The sequence below is a fragment of the Oryctolagus cuniculus genome, chromosome 4 (assembly GCF_051225735.1).
Source record: "Oryctolagus cuniculus isolate XC-2025 breed Fujian yellow rabbit chromosome 4, ASM5122573v1, whole genome shotgun sequence".
Lineage (NCBI taxonomy): Eukaryota > Metazoa > Chordata > Mammalia > Lagomorpha > Leporidae > Oryctolagus > Oryctolagus cuniculus.
In genome coordinates this window covers 85,557,533-85,580,146 of record NC_142870.1, presented here as the reverse complement: position 1 = coordinate 85,580,146, position 22,614 = coordinate 85,557,533, and the positions used below count along the sequence as shown (strand labels likewise).

At 48.6% G+C, this 22,614-nt stretch overlaps 1 long non-coding RNA gene across 1 annotated transcript; it reads left to right on the top strand.

Annotated features, from left to right (window-relative positions):
- The first annotated feature begins 323 nt into the window (after positions 1–323).
- LOC138849315 (uncharacterized) lies at positions 324–6,127 on the top strand. The gene is made up of 2 exons (XR_011387992.2): positions 324–2,036; positions 5,060–6,127. It is a non-coding gene; the product is annotated as an uncharacterized LOC138849315 (long non-coding RNA).
- The last annotated feature ends 16,487 nt before the right edge of the window (positions 6,128–22,614 follow it).

Here is a 22,614-nt window from a genome sequence, read left to right as displayed (position 1 = left end):
TATTTAGAGGCCAGTGCCGCTGCTCAATAGGCTAATCCTCCACCTGCAGCACCGGCACACCGGGTTCTAGTCCCGATCATGGCACCGGTTTCTGTCCTGGTTGCCTCTCTTCCAGGCCAGCTCTCTGCTGTAGACAGGGAGTGCAGTGGAGGAGGGCCCAAGTGCTTGGGCCCTGCACCCTATGGGAGACCAGGAGAAGCACCTGGCTCCTGCCATCGGATCAGTGCGGTGTGCCAGCCGCAGCACGCCAGCCACGGCGGCCATTGGAGGGTGAACCAATGGCAAAAAGGAAGACCTTTCTCTCTGTCTCTCTCTCACTGTCCACTCTGCCTGTCAAAAAATAAATAAATAAATAAATAAATAAATATCATATTTAGGGGCTGGTGTTGTGGTATAGTGAGTAAAACCACTGCCTGCATGGGTGCCAGTTCAAGTCCTGGCTGCTCCACTTCTGATCCAGCTCTCTACCATGGCCTGGGAAAGCAGTAGAAGATGGCCCAAGTGCTTTGGCACCTGCTACTCATGTGGGAGACCTGGAGGAAGCTCCTGGCTTCAGATCAGCTCAGCTCCACTCATTGTGGCCATTTGAGGAGTGAACCAGTGGATAGAAGACTTGTCTCTCTCTGTCTGCCTCTGCTTCTATGTAATTCTGCCTTTTGAATAATTAAAGAAATATTTTTTAAAAATCATATTTATTTATTTGAAAAACAAAGACTGGAGCCAGCATTGTGGCATAACGGATAAAGCAGTCACCTGTAATGCCAGCATCCTGTACAGCCATCAGTTCAAGGTTGAGTTCTACCTGCTCCACTTCCAATCCAGCACTTTGGGAAAGGATGGGAAGGTGGCCCAAGTGCTTGGGCTGCTGCCACCCATGTGGGAGACCTGGATGAAGTTCCTGGTTGCTGGCTTTGGCCTAGCCCAATCTTAGCTATTATGGCCACTTGGGGAGTGAACCAGCAGATGGAAGCTTCTCTCTCTCTCTCTCTCTCTCTCTCTCTGCCTTTCAAATAAATAAGTCTTTTTTTAAAAGTGACTATTCTGTTGCTTTCTATGTTGAATTAAGGAATTCAGATAATTTCAATTTTTTTAAAGAGTTGACCTTCTCTTTCCACCCAACAAAGATTTAATTAAAAAGAAAAGTGACCCAGAGAGTGACAGAAAGAGAGGTCTTTTATCTGCTGGTTCATTTCCCAAATGGCTGCAAAGGCTGGGGCTGGGCCATCCTGAATCCAAGAGCCAGGAAATCCATCCAGGTCTCCCATTTGGGTGGAAGGGACTCAAGTACTTGAACCATCATCTGCTGCTTCCCAGGCACATTGACAGGGAACTGGATAGGGAGCTGAACATATGAGACCAGAAGTGACGCGCTGATCTGGGATGCAAACCTCCCAAGGGGCAGCTTAGCCTCTGTGCCACAACACCTGCCCCGGATCACTTCCGTGTCCTGTGGCTATCGAGATGCTGGATTCAGGTCTGTCATGTTGAGATTTCCACTGCTTTGACGTCTCATTCCCCTCTTCTGTTGTTTTCTTCCTTCTTTTGAATTAATTAAATAGAATTAATAATTCCATTTCATCTCCTCGATTGGCATGTTGGCCATCTCGCTGTTCTGGTTTTTAATGTTAACTTTGTATCCATATTGTTTATGTTTAACCCAGGTAATATTATCCCTTGCATATAAAAACCTTAGAAAGGCATTATTTCCATGTTTCCTTTCTCAGTCTTGGTGCTGCTGCCATACATTTTACTTCTGCGTATGTTGTCAGTTCCACAGTGTGTTCCTCTTTAAGTAGGCGCTGATCTTTGTAAAGTGACCTCCTACAGGGACTTAATAATAAAATCTCCTGCACTTACCATGTGGTGACCAGGTTGCTCCCTCTGGAAGGGGGCTTCCACGGGTGCCACGGCCCTGCTCCACGGGTGCCACGGCCCCACTCGAGGATGTATTTGCTTTTCTGCTTCTTGTCATCCAGGGCTGCGGCTGCTGAGCTCTTCCGGCTTCACAGGGATTGGAGGAAATCCTCATCTCACAGGTACGTCGGAATGGTCTTGTCTCTGGGCATAAAGTGCTCAACTGGTTTTACTTTTCAGAACCTGAAAAACCTTGCTCCACTTCTTCTCCCTGGGGTTGTTTCCAGGGGCAACTGTTCTAACGCTGCACTTTGCTCACTACGCACGATGTGTCTTTCTGATAGACTTTTGAGGTGTTTTTTTTTTTTTTTAAGATTTTTTAATTTATTTATTTGAGTGGTAGAGTTACAGACAGTGAGAGGGAGAGACAGAGAGAAAGGTCTTCCTTCATTGGTTCACTCTCCAAATGGCTGCAACGGCCAGAGCTGTGCCTATCCGAAGCCAGGAGCTTCTTCCCAGTCTCCCATGTAGGTGCAGGGGCCCAAGGACTTGGGCCATCTTCTACTGCTTTCCCAGGCCATAGCAGAGAGCTGGATTGGAAGAGGAGCAGCTGGACTAGAACCGGCACCCATATGGGATGCTGGCACCATAGGTGGAGGATTAATCTACTCCACCATGGCGCCGGCCCCGACTTTTGAGGTTTTTTTCTTTTTGCTACTGGTTTTGAACAGCTCAGTGAAGATAGGCTTTATTGCACTTTTCTTTGTGTTTAGGGAGTTGTTGACCTTCTTGGATCTGGGGGTATATAGTTTTTATCAAACTTAGAAAAGACAAGAGCCTTCTTCCTTCCTTCTTTCCGGGTACTGCCTCCCCATCAGCAAGTCTCATCACCCGTCTATCAGGCTACCTGAGGCTGTTCCCCAGCTCCCCGCTAATCTGTTGTGTTTTCCTGGAGTGGAGCAAAGAACGCGTGACAGGAGAGAGCTTTGAGTGTTGAGGTCAGTCTTCTGTGTTCTTACATAAAATATCTTAGGCTGGCGTTGGAATAGACATCCTGCCTTGAAGCTCAGCCCCAAACAAAACCAAGACCAAACCTCCTACTGGAAGTGTGGGCTGCAGATTGCATTGAAAATCACTTCCTCTCCTTGGTAATGGACTCCCCTCTGAGTCAAGAAGGGGTGAGTGGAGACGGGTTCATAGACACGGTCTCCAAGGTTGCTTTCTGCTCTACGCATGCATTACTTCAGGAGTCAACGTCCTTTTAGTAGCACCGGGAAGCTGTTGTTCTGGAGCAATTGGGGAGCCTGGCACAGGGATACCCAGGCCTTCCCTTTCTGCTGGGCCTTCAGGGAACTCTCCATGTCCACCAGTGCTGGGCAGCTTGCAGCTGGCGAGCCTGGCCCGTGCTCCGAGGCGAGCAAGCGCTTTGGAGGAGGGTGGCCCTATTGTCTCTAAGGTTTCTTTGGCCACAAAGGCCTTGCTGAAGCCTCCACATCCCTGGAACAAAACTGGGGCTAGAACTTTCATGAAAGAACAAGGCTTGCTCTGTGTGGCGGCAGCAGCTGAAACCTTAGCAGCGGTGGCTGGACAGCAGCCCCGCCACTGACTTATTCTGGCAACAAAGACGGCCCCCTTTAGGGTGAACCTTTCACTTCCTCTGAGTTCTTTGACAAAGCGCTAGAGACTGGGAAGGTCAAAGAGCTGAGAGGTGTTGGGGGGCGGGGACGCTGCTGACTGGGAGTAGTGAGCTGGCTTCAGATGCCCTTGCAATAAAGGAGTTTGTGCAGCTGTTTATGGAAGGGTTGCATTTGAGCCAGGGGCAGGTGACACTGCTGGTTTTCAATATCCAGTCGGGGTCCGGCACTGTAGCAAAGCAGGTAAAGCCACTGCATGCAGTGCTGGCATCCCATATGGCGCTGGTTCGAGTCCCAGCTGCTCTACTTCCGATACAGCTCTCTGCTATGGCCTGGGAAAGCAGTGGAAGATGACCCAAGTCCTTGGGCCATTGCACACGCGTGGGAGACCTGGAAGAAGCTCCTGGATTCTAGCTTTAAATCAACCCAGCTTTGACCGTTGTGGCCATTTAGGAGTGAACCAGTGAATGGACGACCTCTCTCTTTGTCTCCACCTCTCTCTGTAACTCTTTCAAATGAATAAAATAAGTCTTTAAAAAAATAATATCCAATCAGACTCATAAATAAGCCATAATGGGAAGTGAGCTTCGCTCCAAAGGCCACGCCCTTCTATAGAATTTCTACAAGTGCTGTCTCCCACTCGAGGGCTCGAGGATCCTGGAAGTCTCCTGGGTTTGCAGAGAGAAGAATCTTGCTTCATTCATGTATTCAACAAGACTCAAAACCGCAGAGTGCGGGCAAGGTGTGGAGGCAGACATGGGTCCCACGGGGTCCCCCTCTCCAGGAGTGCAGTCTCGTGATGTGGGTCCATCCTGTTCGGTTGCGTGGCCTTGGGAAAGTGACTGAACTATTTTGGAGCTTCGGTTCCTCCCTCTGAAGGGTAGGATTAGAGCCGGGTGCTCCAGGGGCAGTGGGACCTGGTGAGGTGGTGGGTATCAGACCACGGCAACATCCTGCAGATTCGGCGAGGATGACAGTGAGCCAAGCGCAGCGCAGGAAACCAGGCTGCACCTGCCTTAGGTGGGGAGCAGCTGAGCCAAGCAGGAACCTCCAAGAGCTGCAGCCTCCTGCGATAAGGGACGATCCAGGGCGAGCGTTCCCAGCACTAAGCTTCCTCCCACACAGGAAGCCTCGCTCTCACTAGGATTTTGTTTGTTGAAGGATGCTGTATACATTTGATGCACTCCCTCTGATTCACTGCATACATTTGTTAGCCCCTTCCATGGGCCAGAATCCGGAGTGTGGTGCTGCTACAACCTCTCCCTGCGGAGCGTGCAATCCAGTGTGGGAAGTCCATGTCGGGCAGCTAAAATGCCTGTCCTAACGGGGACGCCCTGGCACTGGAGACAGGGCAGCTGCTGCAGCCATGGTGTCCATGGGACTCATCCCTCCCAGGCTGACATTTGCAGAGGTCCTTCTGCTGTGTGGGGTGGGGTGGGAGTGGGGGGAGGACCAGCAGGGTGGATGGAAGCAGAGAGCAGAATTGTGAGGGGCTGTGTATTTTGGAGCGTTCCCTGCTGTCCTTCTTTTTGTCTGATCTCTCTCTCTCTCTTTCTCTCCACTAATTGAAGCCGAGACCTATTTGACATCAAACTCCTGAGTGAAGATACTCTGCTTTTAAATTCAGTGCTCTTAATTTGATCATAATCTGAAAATTTGAGATTTTTGAAAAACAGAAAATGCTAGATGACTTCAAATACACGTGACTCTTCATGGATCTTTAATAAAAAAGAAAAAAACTCCTTGCTCCTGGTATAAAGCAACTTAGCACTCACAATGAACTTTCTGTGGCCACCAAAAAAGGCAAGTGAAGCCAGCAGCCAGCCTCTTCCGCATTCTTTTTCTATTTTCATTTAAAATGTTGGAGTCCCTATGAGAAACAGTGACTTGATCAGCTCTTGTCCTGACTGTTGATGTACAATGTAATACTTTATCCATTTTAGTATTTTTTTGCTCTAGTACTATTGGTTGAACTCTGTAATTAACACACAATTATTCTTAGATGTTTAAATTTTAACTGAAAAGTGATCCCTGTTAGGAATTTGGAAAACATTATGCTGAGTGAAATAAGCCAGTCCCAAAGGGACAAATATCATATGTTCTCCCTGATCAGTGACAACTAACCGAGCACCAAAAAGGAAACCTGTTAAAGTGAAATGAACACTATGAGAAACGGTGACTTGATCAGCCCTTGCCCTGACTGTTGATGAACAACTTAATACATTATCCCTCTTAGTATTTTTTTTGTTTGTTCTACTTAATACTTTTGGTTGAATACTGTAATCAATCCACAGTTATTCTTAAGTGTTGAAACTTAACTGAAAAGTGATCACTGTTAAATATAAGAGTGGGAATAAGAGAGGGAAGAGATGTGCAATTTGGGACATGCTCAAGCTGACTTGCCCCAAATGGTAGAGTTAGAAACATACCAGGGAATTCTAATTCAATCCCATCAAGGTGGCATGTACCAATGCCATCTCACTAGTCCAAGTGATCAATTTCTGTTCACAATTGATCATAATGACAGGACTAAGAGCCAAAGGGAGCACATAAATAAGACTAGTGTCTGCAAATACTAACTGATAGAATAAAAAAGGGAGAGAATGATCCAACATGGGAAGCGAGATACACAGCAGACTCATAGAATGGCAGATGTCCTAAACAGCACTCTGGCCTCAGAATCAGCCCTTAAGGCATGCGGATCTGGCTGAAAAGCCCATGAGAGTATTTCAGGCATGGAAAGCCAAGACACTCTGGCAAAAAAATAAAATAAAAAATGACCTAAATGAAAGATCTCCACGAGTGAGACCCCAGTGGAAAGAACAGGTCATCAAAGAAGGAGGTACCTTTCTCTGAAAGGAGGAGAGAACTTCCACTCTGACTATGACGTTGTCTAAATATGATCAGAGTTGGTGAACTCAAAAGGCTTCCATAGCCTTGGCAACTCATGACAAGAGCTTAGGGTGATTACTGATGCCATAAACAAGAGTGTCAAATTGTTAAGTCAACAACAGGAGTCACTGTGCACTTACTCCTCATGTAGGATCTCTGTCCTTAGTGTGCTGTACATTGTGATTTAATGCTATAACTAGTACTCAAACAGTATTGTTCACTTTGTGTTTCTATGTGGGTGCAAACTGTTGAAATCTTTACTTAATATATGCTAAATTGATCTTCTGTATATAAAGATAATTGAAAATGATTCTTGATGTGAATGGAAGGGGAGAGGGAGCGGGAAAGGGGAGGGTTGCGGGTGGGAGGGAAGTTATTTTGGGGGAGCCATTGTAATCCATAAGCTGTACTTTGGAAATTTATATTCATTGAATAAAAGCTAAAAAAAAAATGTTGGCATCGCCTGTGATACTTGTCCATGCCCGTGGGGCACAGTGCGATACTTCATGCACATGCGAAGCAGTCATACTGGGCAGCCATATCTGGTGGTGTATTGGTACCTGTGAGCCCATCTCCTCCACCGTCCCACACCGCGGTCACCACCATTCTCACTGCAGACCCACTGTTCTTCAACTGGCACTTCTGAGAGAAAATGGAGGGAGCGTGTCTTTCTGTGTCTGCCTGATTTCAGCTGACGTAGCGATCTCCAGCTCCACCAGTTCAGCTGCAACTATCAGTTGCAGTATTCCATTGTGTGTATTTGCCACTTTGTTTTATCCAATCATCAGTCGATGGATACCTCCATGTCGTGGTGATTGTGAATGGAGCTACCATGAACATGGGAGCCAGGTATCTCTCTCATTTGCTGACTTCACTTCCTTATGATATATGCCAGAAGTGGGCTAGCTGGGTCATCTGCTGGATCTATTTTTAGTGTTTCAAGGCTCCTCCATACTGTTCTCATCTGTGTTCTTTTTTTTTAATGTTTATTTATTTGAAAGGTAGAGACACAGAGAGAAAAGGAAAGGGAGAGAGAGAGAAAGGGAGAGAGAGAGAGAAAGAGAGATATCTTCCATCTTCTGGTTCACTCCCTAAATAGCTGCAACAGCCAGGGCTGGGCCAGGCCGAAGTCAGGAGCCAGGAGCTTTTTCTGGGTCTCCTATATGGGTGCAGGGGCCTAAGGACTTGGGCCATCCTCCGCTGCTTTCCCAGGCCATTAGCAGAGAGCTGAATCAGAAGTGGAGCAGCCGGAACATGAACTGGTGCCCTTAAGGGATGCTGGCACTGCAGGAGGTGGCTTAACTTTCTACGCAATAGCGCCAGCCCCCAACGACATTCTTTGTGGACAGTTTTCTTAGCTAGACCCTGAGCCTCTAGGAATACAACGCAGCCCTGGGGAAGTCCTTGTGGCTCAGAGTTGCTGGAAGGAGGGATATGTGATGAGCAGAGTCGCTCTGTCCTTGAGGGGCCCTGGCGGGAGCAGTGAAAACCTCACTGCGCACACCCACGTGGCTGATGCAGAGCGTGGGGAGGGGGGGCACTCTAGGGGGCTTCTTTGCCTCTCTCCCCTTTCTCTTCTGCTTTGTACCCTTTTCCTCCTTAAGGAATGGAATAAAAAGACACCATGTGTCTGTCTGCTACAGCCTGGAGACTTTCTGAGCGTTCTCTATGTGGTGTTTTTTGAAAAAAGACAAAACCTCCAAACAAAACACTGTTGTATTAACACAAAAGTCCGACTCCACGGTTGAAATCTCCCTTTCCATTCCCAGAAACGGGCTTCCTAAATGAACCCTGGCTCCTCTGAGCAGACAATGGGGTCTCCAGGGAGCCGCTTGTGATCAGACCAGAGAGCATGGACTCGGCAGGTTAGCAGTCTGTATGCGTGGGGGAGGGGTTTTCTACCCTCAGCCTGTGTCTCCTGTGATCAAATGTGATGCCAAATGCCCAGCACTCAAGGCAAGGGGACGTTCACGTCACCAGAACCCCCTGTCACTCCCTGTGTGCTTGCCTTGTCTGCATCCCACAGGACGGTGCCCCTGGCACTGGGCACACAACCGCATTTCATTGAGCGAATCTGTAAGGGTGTAATGCAGGATTGCATGTGCAGCTTCTCATGTACTTCTAGAAGTTTCTAAAGATCGCTAAGGGCTGGTGTGTGGCACAGCGGTTTAAGATTCCACCTGTGAGCTGTTCAAGTCTCGGCTGTTCCACTTCCAATCCAGCTCCCTGCTAATGCTCCTGGGAAAGCAGTGGAGGACGGCCTGAGTGCTTGGACCCTGCCATCCATGTCAGAGACTCAGGTGGAATTCCAGGATCCTGGCTTCAGCCTGGCTCAGCCCTGGCCATTGAACAATCTGGGGAGTAAGCCGATACATTGAAGATCTTTCTCTCCTCTCTCTCTCTCTCTCTCTCTCTCTCTCTCTAATTCTTCCTTTCAAATATATAAATAAATTTAAGAAATACTCTCAAGGATCAAATACATAAATAAATGCCTTTTTTTAAAAATTTATTTTAAAAGAAGGCACCCTTTGGCTGCTGGATTTGGAAGAAGGTAGAATCTGGCATCAGGACCCGACATGGGCACTTTCAGACCTGGCGTGGGCTCTGGGTTTGCTCAAGGCCAAAGCGTTGGCTGGACCCCAGGAAAGGGGTGGGAGCAGTAACCTAAATTACTACATCAACCAAGTAACGGACTGCAGCTACACTGGGAACACAAGGGCTCCTCTTGAAACTATTGCAGAAAAATGGCATTTTCTTGTTTCTGATGCTGGGGTACTTTTTTAAGGAGGGGCTTCTGTCTCGGATAAAATCTCAGGTTGTGTCTGCCTGGAGCTGCAGCAGCTGGGGACACAGGAGGGCAAGGCACAGGAGGAACACGAGAGTCTTGCAGTCCTTGGTTCCGCAGACGCAGAAAGGAGGGTCCTAGGAGAAGCCCTGTTTTGAAGAAAAGCTCTTAGGGAGGAGGGGTTTATCTTGCAACAGACACCCTCCCCTACTGCTTGCTCCGAGCTTGTCCTCAGTTTAGGGCAGCAGGCAGCTGTGCTCCCTGTTCGCAGGCCTTCCCCAGCCTGGGGCTATGTGAGACTCACCCCAGAGGCGACTCAGGTCCCACTCCGCCTCCAAGCCAGTCGAGTTGGAAGACATCGATGTCTTCATGGATGCTTCCCCGGCCCAAGCCCAGCCACCACCCCCACAAGCCTTCTGCGCCGCACCTGCCAGCATAATCCAGGGGCGGAGGCTGCAGAGTGGAGTCTGAGTAGTTGGGAGCCCAAGCCAGCGGTGCAAATTTAGGGACAATAGCAAGTGGCTTGTAGGTGTCTCTCTCAGTTTTCTCTGGTGGTCCGTGACTGCACCTCCTTTTCCCGGTTGCACCCCTGCCTTCTTCCAAGCTCCCATGTGACCTCCGTGTGAGCATGGCCAGCCCAGGCTGGGCCCGCCCACCACTCCATCTGCTGATCATTCCTTGCCGCAGAGCTACGTTACAGAGCTCTGCTAAGGCTTGGGTACAGCAGCTGGTTCACAGTCATCAGGAGCACATTTGCTTTACTCTTTTTTTTTTTTAATTTTTATTTAGTTACTTGACAGGTAGAGTTACAGACAGTGAGAGAGAGAGAGAGAGATGGAGAGAAAGGTCTTCCTTCTGTTGGTTCACTCCTCAGATGGCCCCAATGGCTGGAGCTGTGCCGATCCAAAGCCAGGAGCCAGGAGCTTCCTCCTGGTCTCCCACGTGGGTGCAGGGGCCCAAGCACTTGGGCCGTCCTCCACTGCACTCCTGGGCCACAGCAGAGAGCTGAACTGGAAGAGGAGCAACCGGGGCTAGAACAGGTGCCCATATAGGATGCCGGCACCGCAGGTGGAGGATTAACCCAGTGCGCCACAGTGCCAGTCCCATGCTTTACTCTTTTTTAAAAATATTTATTTATTTGAGAGGCAGAGTTATGGAAACGGGGGGGAGACAGAAAGGGAAGTCTTCCATCTGCTGCTTCACTCTCCAAATGGCCTCAATGGCCAGAGCTGGGGTGATCTGAAGCCTGGAGCCTGGAGCTTCTTCTAGGTCACCCATATGGGTGCAGGGGCCCAAGCATTGGGCATCTTCCACTGCTTTCCCAGGCCAATGGCAGCGAGCTGGATTGGAAGTAGAGCAGCCGGGTCTCAAACTGGCGCCCATATGGGATGCCAGCACTGCAGTTGGAGGCTTAACCTACTATGCCACAGTGCCGGCTCCCTTTGCTTTACTCTTAACCATCAGACCCCCAGAGCCAGCCTGGGCAACCAGGGCTTGCACGGGATGCACAAGCCTCACAGTTATATTTGCTGCTGCTTCCGTGGGCCTCCCACAGTTTCCTGTTCTATTGAGCTTTTCTTCACCTTCCTCCTCTTAACCTAAGACCTCTCTTCTCCCAGGGTACTGGGCTGATGGATGTTTGAAGAGGGACTAGGAAACTACTTCAGGGCTGGTGGGCCAGATGGAGCATCCCAGGAGGGGTTGGGAGATCTGGTGTAAGCCCACTGATGTCCCTGTGGAGCTGTGATGCCTTAGGGAGGATGCTTCCCCCTCCCCTGCCTCAGTTTTGTCACCTGTAAAATGGAGACCCAAGTGGGTTGATGGTAAGGTGGAATAGAATAATGACTGTGGCGGAGTCTGTGCAGTCACATGGCTTAGATCTGCAGATTTCGGTTGGCTCACAGACACTTCTCTGGCAGAAGTGATGCTGACAGACAAGGTGGCCATTCTCTTCATGCTAATGAAGTGGTTACATGATCCTGTGCCAGATCTCCCCAGGTATCGCAGTTGCAGAGACAAAATCAGATCCCTCTGTGGCTGGGGAGAGAGCCGGTGCACTGGACCCATCTGGGCCATCATCCGAAGATAACAAGAGGCCCTAGATCAGGCTCTTGGGGTGTCCTGAAAGAGAGGGGTACTTGAGATTGCCCTGATTTGCATGCATGAGGTTTTGTATACAAGATGCTCTGCCAGCTCTCTAGAATTTGGGGGACTCTTTTAATGACAGACTCGAGAACCCCCGTCAATTCTGGATCCCGAGCTCATGTTTGAAAAGGATCTAAATGTGTTTCCTTTGGTCAGGCTCTGGGATTGACCCTGTCTGTGAATGGATTAGCAGGCAGCTGGCTGATCTAATCACCAAGAACCTCCCCACCCACGTCCTCCCCAGGTACCCGCCAGCCTGCCCTGCTGCCGAAAACACCACAGCTGGAGGGAAGCTCCTCTATTTCCCTCTGGAAGCCACTCAGCCAGAGAAAGAGAGGCCACAGAGAAGCCTTGGGGTTAAGCAAGGGAAACCTGTTTTTGTAAAATTGTATGTGCTGTTCTGCAGCTTGATCTCCATTTACTCAGCCCTGGATACCTTACGTTTCAGTATCTTTGTGCTTCCCACATCTAATTTTGGATTGCTACCTAAAGAAACAAGGACCACCAGAAATCAGAGCTGTCCGGCGATAGGATAGCAGCCTGGAAGAAGGGAGTTTTCCATCCCTAGCAGTGGCCAACCAGACACGAGCCACACGTTCCTCTCGGTGAGGATTTCTGCATTGGGTGAGCGGGTTATAGAAACAGTAATCACCTGACACTTAGCGAACAATTGCTACGTCCAAAGCACCACTACCAATCCTTTCCATGGGTTATCTCATGGGAAGTAGGCATCGTCACCATTAGCAAGGGTGAGAGAAAGGAGGCGTGGCAAAGTTAAGAGGCATGCTCAAGGTGGCGGAGCTAGTAAGAGGCAGAGACTGGGTGCCAGCCTGGGGGGTGCCTCCAGGGCCTGGCGTGCAACATCAGTGCTACAGCACTCGGCCTGCAAGCAAGCATCCTCCAAGCAACTCCAAGGCCCAGGATTCCCCACTCTGCCAAGCGTTGCTGCCATTGGCCCTGGTGAGTTGGTACCTTCCCCTGCTCACCCAGAGAGTGAGGCCAACAAAGGCGCATGTCTTAGAGGGGTGGTAGGCTCCCCTGGAGGAAGGAGTTGGTAGGACTATTTCTCTGGGGTGTGGTTAGCCTAGGAGAGGCAGGGGACTGGGCTTGGGTGTATCCTCCACCTGATGCCCAGGGCCTTGTCCCAGGGACAACAGGGACCCCATGGGCTTTCCCAGTTCCCTAGGGAATACAGCCAGCCCTTGGGAATTTTGACCGATTCTCTACTGGTCTGTGTGTACATGACCCAGCCTCAGGGCTGGAAGGAGATGAAACCGCCGGGCTTGGCCTGTCCCATCGCAGCAGCTAACTGCTGAGAGCTGGCTCCTCCTTGCAGAACGCCTTCAGCAGTGCGGCAGGAATCGATCCCTGCTGAGAGCATTTCTTCACAAAGGTTCCCAGGTTTCTGTTACAGAAAGGTAGGAAGAGCAGAAAACAAATGCCTGGGCACCAATTCTCAGGCTAGTACTAAAGTTATTTATTTATTTGAAAGGCAGAGTTACAGAGAGAGAGAAAGGCAGAGACAGATCTTCCATCGACTGGTTCACTCCCCAAATATCTGCCATGCCCAGAGCTGGGCAGATCCCAAGCCAGGAGCTTCTTCTGGGTCTCCCAAGTGGGTGCAGGGGACCAAGCATTGGGGTCATCCTCTGCTGCTTTCCCAGGAGTATAAACAGGGAACTGGATGGGAAGTGGAACATCTAGGACTTAAATTGGCAGCCATATGGGATGCCGGCACTGCAGACAGCGGCTTTACCCTCTGTGCCACAGCACCAGCCCAATAGCAAAGTTCTATTAGCTACTGTTTACTGAGTCCCTACTGAAAGCTAAGGTGTTGAGAAAATGTGACTCTTATTGCTGCTTTTGGCTCTGCTGTCACTCACATGGGGTAACCCACGTGGAACATCTGTGTCAGTGCTGGGCTCCACACACAGCCCAGCAGTGCAGTGGGCAGCCAGCTGTGTCACCTCCTGGCTCTTCCACTTTTTAAAGAAAGATTTATTTTATTTATTTGAAATGCAGAGTTACAGAGAGAGAGAGAGAGGAAGAAAGAGGCAGAGACATATCTTGCATCCGCTGGTTCACTCCCCAAATGGCCAGGGTTGGTCCAGACTGAAGCGTCTTCCAGGTCTTTCATGTGGGTGCAGGGGCCCAAGGATCTGAGCCATCCTCCACTGCTTTCCCAGGCCATACAGAGAGCTGGATTTGAAGAGGAGCAGCCAGGACTCAAACGGGCGTCTAAAGAGGAGGCGGGCATCGCAGGTGGCTGCTTCACTTTCTGACAGGGTGACCTTGGGCACTTCGCTGACCCTTCCTGGGCTGCTGTTTTCTATCTGTAAAGGGAGGCTAGGAATGCTTTGCTGTTCAGAGAATAAATGAATTAAGGCATGTGAAGCATAGCATAGGATCTGGCACATCATGTGTTGTTAGCAATCATTTACTGGGTCAGTATTATTATTAGCCCCATTTTATAGATGAAAAAAGTAAGGCAAGGCCGGCGCCGTGGCTCAATAGGCTAATCCTCCACCTTGCGGCGCCGGCACACCGGGTTCTAGTCCCGGTCGGGGCGCCGGATTCTGTCCCGGTTGCCCCTCTTCCAGGCCAGCTCTCTGCTATGGCCAGGGAGTGCAGTGGAGGATGGCCCAGGTGCTTGGGCCCTGCACCCCATGGGAGACCAGGAAAAGCACCTGGATCCTGGCTCCTGCCATCGGATCAGCGCGGTGCGCCGGCTGCAGCGGCGGCCATTGGAGGGTGAACCAACGGCAAAGGAAGACCTTTCTCTCTCTGTCTCTCTCTCTCTCACTGTCCACTCTGCCTATCAAAAAAAAAAAAAAAAAAAAAAAAAAAAAAAAGTAAGGCAGAAAGAGGACCAGAAAGTAGCTCAAAATTATACAGCTAATAAAAGAGCCAGCATTTAAACCCAGGGATTTCTGCCTCCAAACCCTCAGTCTTTCTCCTCAACGAAGTGGCCTCCAGGAAAGCCCAGCGCCTACCATATAGACCCTGTCGTTACATTGTTTCCAGTCATTGAGCTCATCCTCAAATGTCAGATCCTCCCACTTGTATAGGAAGGGGCTGCTCAGATGCAGAAGTGGCTTAAATGGACCACACGGTCAAGGGCCTTTGACAAGGAATTCAAATAAATCATCTTCCAGAGATGATGTGGGTGGGGGCAAATATGAACGGAAATGTGGCATGGCTTGTGGAAGACGCCGCTGGGCGTCACTGCCTCTCCTGGGCTTCGCCAGTACCCACTCTGGGATCAATTTCCTTGTTGGTGAGGTTGAGACTCAATGCACTTTAAGAGGCTTTTGGATTCAATGACCTTTTTCATTCATTCATTCATTCATTCATTCAACACATTTTATTGACCCCTGCTGTGTGCCAGGAAACACAACAGCAAACAACCATACGGTTGTGGTCCTCGCCCGCGCAGAGTCAGGGAGGAGAGAGAGGCAGAGCGTCGGGACCAAGAGCGTACAGCATCTGGAGAGCACCGGGCACAGCACCCCGTGGAAGGGCCCTGACCCGGCTCGGAGGCCAGGCCGGTTTTCCCAGAAGTAGGCACATCTCTGCTGAGAAGCGACGGTCAGGTCGGCAGGCGTGGGAACGTTTTTGCCCCACGGAGGGCGTTGCAGGCTTGTGCACAGGGTTCCGGGAAGAAGCGAGCAGGGCTTGACGGTAGGCGGGCAGGGCTCTGAGTCAGGCCAGGCGGTTTTACTTTATCTTCAGGTGGTTCAGGAGAGGCCCCGAGGGTTTTCGGAGGACTTGCAACGTAGCAGGGTGACTCGGGTTCCCTGGCGGAGAGCCCAGCAGAGGCGCAGGCGGGGAAGTGGGCAGGGCTGGAAGGCAGCGGCTGGCACAGGCTCTGCAGGAGGAGGATGCCCTGGCGCAGGGTGCAGGCTTCAGAGGAGGAGGCGGAGTGGCGGGGCTGGGCCCCTGGCGGCCCTGCCTCCCCTCTCTGTGCCCCTGCTCCAGCCTCAGCCTCTGGTCGGTCCAGCTGCCAGCGAGGTAACCTGTCTCTGAGCTCCACTGCCTTACTGTGTTCAGGGGGCGCCCTTCCGTTTCCGCCACCCCCACCCTGCTCTCCCTCTGGGACCCACTCTGCAGCCAGCCTCCTTTCAACACCCGCTTTCCGTAGCAAGAGGCAGCAGGAAGCACCACGCATGCCTGAGACTCGGGGGTGGGGTTGGGGGCAGAGAGCAATTACCGGCCTTCCCGGCTTCGCCTGTGCGCTTGGCAGGAATGCGTCTTTCCTGGGTGTCAATACGAGCGCGGGGTCATTTTTCAGCGTTTGCCAATGGCTGTAATTGCACAGGCCCGAGAGGCCCTCCAGAGAATCCCCGCCGATCCCCATTCTCTCCTCCCGGGCAGGGCTGCACAGATGCACCCCAGGTCATGGATCATGTTTTTCACATAACCCGTTAATTACTAAATAAAACAACCCAGCTTTCAACCTGATTAGCCCAGATGAATGGCTAGCAGCGGGTTTCACGCGCCTGCACAATTTATCACCGAAAAGAACTGTGTCTTTAATGATTTAGCTACCTGCCCTGGCAGGGCCTGCTCCGGGCCGCGCACCTCGGCAAGCAGTTAATTGCTGTTCTTGGTTTCTGACCTGGAAAGGCCCAGGTGACAGTTCCCATTAGCCAGGGTCGGCCTCCCTGATGACAAAGGGGGAGGAAGCCCTTGCCTCCCACCCTGTTCAGAAGACAGATGGAGGTCAGGCGTCTCCAGCCCTGCCCCCCAGCCGCCCGCCCGAAGGTGGAAGCAACCTGCACATTTGCAGGCTCCGTCCTACTCCTGTCCCCTCTTGGCCCAGCTTCCTTCCTTCCTTCCTTGATCAGTGTTTTGGAAGACTGAGTTCTTAATATTTTCACTTTTTTAAAGGTTTATTTTATTTATTTGAAAAGCAGAATAGAGAGAGAGAGATCGTCCATGTGCTGGTTCTCTCCCCAAGCAGCCTCAATGGCCAGAGGGGGGCCAGTCCGAAGCCAGGAGCCTCTTCCAGGGCTCCCACGTGAGTGCAGGGGCCCAGGCACTTGGGCCATCCTCTGCTGCTTTCCCAGGGGCATTAGCAGGGAGCTGGATCAGAAGTGGAGCAGCTGGGACTCCACCCTTATGGGATGCCAGCACTGCAGGTGGCAGCTTAACCGGATTTACCACAATACTGGCCCCCCTTTTTTATTTTTAGTTGCTAAGTTTCACCAATAATTCTAGGAGCTTTCATAAACTGAGAAAAAGTTACTCCTTCTGGTTCCCATCTGTTATACTTTCCTGGGTTTCAGTCCCTGGGGTCAGAGTGGGTGCAGGAGACAGAGTGGCACAATTTCTGCCGTCCCTTCTCCTAGGAGGATGCTTTGATTAGCAGGCTCTTCAAATACCAGAAGGAATCTGCTCTTCTACTTTCCAGACAAGCCCGAGGTGGCCCAAGGGAGGGGAAATGAGGAGGTGACACAGTGGGGTGGTGGCAGCAGTGAGGGTCACCACGCCAGGCTCTTCTCAACAGTCAGCACTGCTGGATAAAAGCAAGCCAAAGGCTAGCACGACGTCTAATTATAGCAGTAGCACCACTGGCTGACACCTGTTGTAGATGTCTTTTTATGGGACAGTCACGGCAACTTGAAAGTACTCCTGGTTTTCTGGTGAGGAGACTGAGCAACTGTCTCGTGGAGCGCAGGGTCTTCCAGGTGAACTTTCTGCAACGACAGAAATATTTTATATCCATGCCGTCCCACAGCGTGGCCACTGCCACCACGTGGCTCATTTGAACCGTGGCCAGAGTGACTCAATTGTTACATTGTTCACTGCTGTTTTTATTGAAATACAGTTATTTTTGTATGTTGAACTCACAGCTTGTAAACTTGCTGTTCTCCTTAAAATTAATTCTGATGATGTTTTTCATTCAATAAAATTTAGATTTAGGGAGTGGGCACTTAGCCTGGTAGGTAAGATACCCGTGTCTCACACTGGAGTGTGGAGGTTCTGCTCTGGCCGTGAAGAACCTTAAAAATCAAACCAAGATGGAGTGACTTAAGCTAACACTATTAAAAACAAGAAGTCACCTTTGCCCCAAATAAAGAATTAAAGCTTAAAATTACAGCCCTAAACTTTTTTCCCCCAAAGCTAAAATTAGGTGCAGCTATAAAAATAAATAAAATAAATAAATAAATAAAATAGCTAGCTGCGACACTTGTGCCTGGCTGTGCTAAGACCTAACCCAGTTTGTATGCCTCCTAATACTCAAATAACGGTGTGGGAAGTGGGACGCCGCTCTCCCACCAGGGGAACAAAGGGAGCGAGACGTTGCCCCCCCCCCCCCCCCCCGCCACAGGGTGAACAAGATGGCGCTGGCAGGGAAAGGAACTACTAAAGAAGTAAACAACAAAATGGCGACAAGGTGCATGCCTCCCGTGTGATCCCGTAGCTGATTGGATAGAAGACGCATGCCCTTCACATGAACAACTCGTGGATTGGACTGCTGTGTGCATGGACTCTATAGTGCTTTTGATTGGTCGCTGCAGGTATATAAACCGTGTGGCTTGTACTGGGGGCGCTCTCCGGACTCCCGAGTTCAGGAGGCCCGTCTGCGCAGACGCTGAATAAATCCTCTTGCTTTTGCATCAGCTGGTCTGGAGTCTGAGTCTCTGGGGTGTGCCTCTCGACGTGTTAGCATCCTCACTCCGAGGGTCTAACAGCCGGTGACTCTTGCCCCTTGCCAGTGCAGGCCCTGAGGGCAGTAGTGAGGGCTCCATGATCCGTTTCCACCACGCATGTAGGAGATCTACATTGTATTCGTGACTCCTGGCTGCAGTCCTGACCCAGTCTCAGCTATTGTGGGCGTTGGAATGAACCTCTTTCTCTCTCCCTCCCCCACCCTCAAATAAATAAAAAATTAGATAATTAAAGTTTATTTTAGAACAGCTTAAAATGTACATACAAAGTAAGCAGAAATACAGAGATTTCCCTTATAACCTCACATTACCCTCCCTCAGTTCCACCCAGTCACCCCTATTATTAACATCTTACATTAGTGTGGTATGTCTGCTACAACTGATGGACTGTACTGGTGGGTCATTATTAGCTAAAACCCATAGCTCAGGGTCTATTCTCTGGGTTGTCAGTTCTATGAATATTGAAAAATGCATGGTGCTATGTATCCATCATTACAGCAACAAACGGAATAGTTTCATTGCCCAAAAATATCCTCTGTGCTCTGCTGATTCATCCCTTCTTTCCCTAAACCTCTGATCTTTGCATTTTCTCTATAGCTTTTCCCATTCCAGAATGTTGTATAAGAGCAATCATTCAATACGTCTTCTCAGGCTGGCTTTTTCCAATCAGCAAAATGGACTGAAGATGCTGTCATGTCATTTTGTGACTTCAGAGTTCACTTCTAATCACTGAGCAGTTGCCTTCGGTTATCTGGTTGCACCACACGTTATTTTCTACTCACCTAATGAAGGAATCCTGGTTACGCCCAAGTGGTGGCAATTATGCAGAAGGTTGCTACAGACCTTTGTGTGTAGGTTTTTGTTGGGGCATAAATTTTCAACTCATTTGACCAAGTAACAAGGAATGCGATTGTTGGATTGCATGATAAGATTATGTTTATAGCTTTGTGAGAACTGTCCAACTGTCTTCCAAATTGTGTTCCATTTGGCTTTCTCACCTGTACTTAGTGAGAGTGCACGTTGCTTCATGTAACCACCAGCACATGTGGTGGTGTCTATGTTTTGGATTTTCATCATTTTCACAGGTGTGTAGTGGTGCCTCATTTTTTCTAAAGTTTGCGTTTCTTTTTCTTGGAACACATGAAGTTGAATTTTCACATGCTTGACTTGCCATCTGTATATCTTCTTTGGTGAGGTGTCTGCTCAGAAATGTTGCCCACTTTTTAATCGAGTTATTAATTTTCCTTATCATGAGCTTGAATAGTTCCTTACATGGTTTGGGTAAAAGTTCTATATTGTACGTCTGTAGCAAATGTTTTCTACACGTCTGTGGATGTGTTTTCTCACTTTCTGGACAGGTCTTTCACAAAGCAGAAATTTATAATTTAAGGAAGTCCACCTTATTAATTTCTCTTTTCATGGATTGTTCCTCTGGTGTCACTTGTGAAAAGTCATCACCAAACTCAGGGGCATCTAGAACTCCTATTTTCTTGGAATTTTGCAGGTTTGGATTTCACTTTTCGGTTGGCGGTCCATTTTGGGTTCATTTTTGTGAAGGGTCTAAAGTCTGTACCTAGACTCATTCTTCTGCGTGTGGAAGTCCAGATGTTCCAACCCCATTTGCTGATGAGACCCTCTTTGCTCCACTGTGCTAGCTCCAGAGCTTTGTCAAAGATCATTGGACTGTTTGTAATGGGTCTAATTCTGGGCTCTCCATTCTGCTCCGCTGATCTATTTGTCTATGGTTTCATGAAATAGCTCACTGTGTTGATTACTGTAACTCTGACTTTCAAATAGATTAATCAATTTTTTTTTTTTTTTAAGAAGAAGTTGAATGTCTGGGACTCACTCAAACCGGCACTCTGATATGGGATGCAGAAGTTGCAGGAAGTGGCTTAACCAACAATACCCTTATGTTTAGAATTCTATTTGGTTGTTTTACAAAAATGCCTGGGCCTTTTCGGAAATAGTTTGCCTCTTATTTATATATTTTATGCCCTCTCTTGTTTCCTGAAACAGATTTATTTTTAATTCTATGTCCCATAAGTGGTAAATATGAAATCCTTAGGAATTTATTTCTACTGTTTGTTGTTTCTTCTGATTCTTGTTTACGGTGACTGAGTGTTTTTAATGTGTTTTGGAATTTTGAATCGTGAGCTCATGTTCAGCCGGTTTCTCCGTGAGAGCCCGTGAGATCTGGGCTTTGAGGGCACTACGGAGAGTACGTCTTGTTTCTGCTGAGTGCCCTTGGGATGCTGCAGCACCAGGCGATTCCACAGTTAACATTCTGCTGGGGGTTTCCAAGCACACAATGCTTGTGCAGATACATTTTAGCTTCATCTTGGTTTACCAGTGGGTATATTACTCTAAGTCTAGTCTTTTGTTGAGCCCACAGCTCTTGAGGCCTCCTGCTTATTTATGGTCTCAGCTCCAATTTTCCAGCTTAGTCAGCCTGAACACATCATCTTCCCCTGCAGCTTACTTTTTTTTTTAACTTTTATTTAGTAGATATAAATTTCCAAAGTACAGTTTATGGATTACAATGGCTTTTTCTCGCCCATAGCTTCCCTCCCACCCGCAACCCTCCCCTCTCCTGCTCCCTCTCCCCTTCCATTCACATCAAGATTCATTTTCAATTATCTTTATATACAGAAGATCAATTTAATATATATTAAGTAAAAATTTCATCAGTTTGCCCCCACACAAAACACAAAGTGCCAAATACGATTTGAGCACTAGTTGTATCATTAATTCACATTGAACTACACATTAAGGACAGAGATCCTACATGGGGAGTAAGTGCACAGTGACTCCTGTTGTTGACTTAACAAATTGACACTCTTGTTTAAGGCTTCAGCAATCTCCCCAGGCTCTAGTCATGAGTTGCCAAGGCTGTGGAAGCCCCCTGAGCTCACCAACTTTGATCTTATTTCAACAAGGCCATAGTCAAACTGGAAGTTCTCTCCTCCCTTCAGAGAAAGGTACCTCCTTTTTTGATGGCCTGTTCTTTCCACTGGGATCTCACTCTCAGAGATCTTTCATTTAGGTCCTCTCATGGGCTCTTCAGACAGATCTGAATGCCTTAAGGGCTGATTCCGAGGCCAGAGTGCTGTTTAGGGCATCTGCCATTCTGTGAGTCTGCTGTGTATCCCCTTCCCATGTTGGATCGTTCTCTCCCTTTATTTTATCAGTTAGTATTAGCAGACACTAGTCTTGTTTATGTGATCCCTTTGACTCTTAGACCTATCATTATGGTCTATTGTGAACTGAAATTGATCACTTGGACTAGTGAGGTGGCATTGGTACATGCAACCTTGATGGGATTGTATTGGAATCCCCTGGCTCATTTCTAACTCCACCACATGGGACAAGTCAGCTTGAGCATGTCCCAAATTGTACATCCCCTCCCTCTCTTATTCCCACTCTCATATTTAACAGAGATCACTTTTCAGTTAACTTTAAACACCTAAGAATAATTGTGTGTTAATTACATAGCTCCCCCTGCAGCTTATTAAAACTCAAGTTTGTTTCAGAGATTAGCAAGTGGTCTCAGGACAGCTGCAGCTCAGCACCAGCTCTCTCTTCAGTTTTGTCTCCTTGTGTCCTTAGTTTCAGGTCAGTTCAGTTCTGAATCTTCAACTGTCTATGCTCTAGTTTACCTGCAATCTCTATATTTTTATACCAGGAAGGAACTATTATACTCTTTATCTATTTGCCAAAGAATATCATAGCACACGTTTCTTTCTAAAAACAGTTACTCTTTCAACTCATCGTTAAATATCACCTGTACTTTGAGGGGATGGATTGTGCGTATATTGGAAATATCTATTAGGCGGCATACTACTGGCTACCGAGTAGAAAAGACATCAAACTTGGAAGAATTTGCCCTTCTACAAGGGAAAAAAGTGTGCCATATTTTGAGCGACTTGCATGGGATAGCCTGTGAGATCCTGTGGTTTCCTGTAATCTGCAGCTTAAAATAGTTACTGAATTCACTTCATTGACATGTATGAGCTGCAACAACCGATAAGCTGAGAATGATGAGCAGTTAAGATGTTCTCTGTCCAGGTTACGGGTATCTACTTGACAAGTCTTGGATAAGGGCATCATTAATGGTAATAGAACTCAATTTCTTTACTTTGTAATCAGATAAAAATAGAAGTTGTAGTACTTTCTTTCCCCCACCCCAGTGGCTACTCTCTCCCTTCCTTTGGGGTGCAGGTGCACACTGGAGACATTTTTGGCTGTCTTAAGTTTGTGGAAGGTACGTCAGGCATCTGGTGGTTGGAGGCCAAGAATTCTCGCTCAGCACCCTCTAATGCACATGGCAGACCCTTGTAAAAGAACTGTTCTGGCAGAAGTGTCAAAAGTGTTTAGGTCAAGGAAAACTGAATTAGAGACGAACTCCTCAATGTGGTCATTCCAGTGTCTTCACCTCATTCCCCACAGCTGCCCTTCACAATCTTCTTGATTCAGGTACACGGAGCTGTGCTTCTCATCCCGAGTAATCCACATCTTGTTTATGTCTTCCCTTCTAGGTCTGAACACGGCCCATGCGCTTGGCATGTGAATTGTTTTCCAGCTGTGGCATGTTTGATTTCATTGCTGACACTGAACGAGATGGTGTCAC